Genomic DNA, 277 nt, shown 5'->3' with positions numbered 1-277 from the left:
GAAAAAAAAAGAAAAACCGCCCACAAACATCACCAAAAAACCCAACAACCCACACACCCCCCCCCCAAAACCACCCCCAACTTTTTAAAACCCGGATTTTAAAAACGGAACCCATTTTCCTTAATAAACCAATTTGGTTATTTTTAAAAGCCCGGGGGGCCGGGGCAAACCTCCCGGTTTGGAAAAGGGGGGGAAATCCTGGGGCCGGGGGTTTTGGCGCCCCGGCCAAACCCTTTGTTCCCTTTAAAAGGAAGGCATTTCCCTAAAATTCCCCCTT

Source organism: Penaeus monodon, chromosome 33 (genome assembly GCF_015228065.2).
Source record: "Penaeus monodon isolate SGIC_2016 chromosome 33, NSTDA_Pmon_1, whole genome shotgun sequence".
Taxonomy (NCBI): domain Eukaryota; kingdom Metazoa; phylum Arthropoda; class Malacostraca; order Decapoda; family Penaeidae; genus Penaeus; species Penaeus monodon.
Note: the sequence above shows the minus strand (reverse complement) of the source record.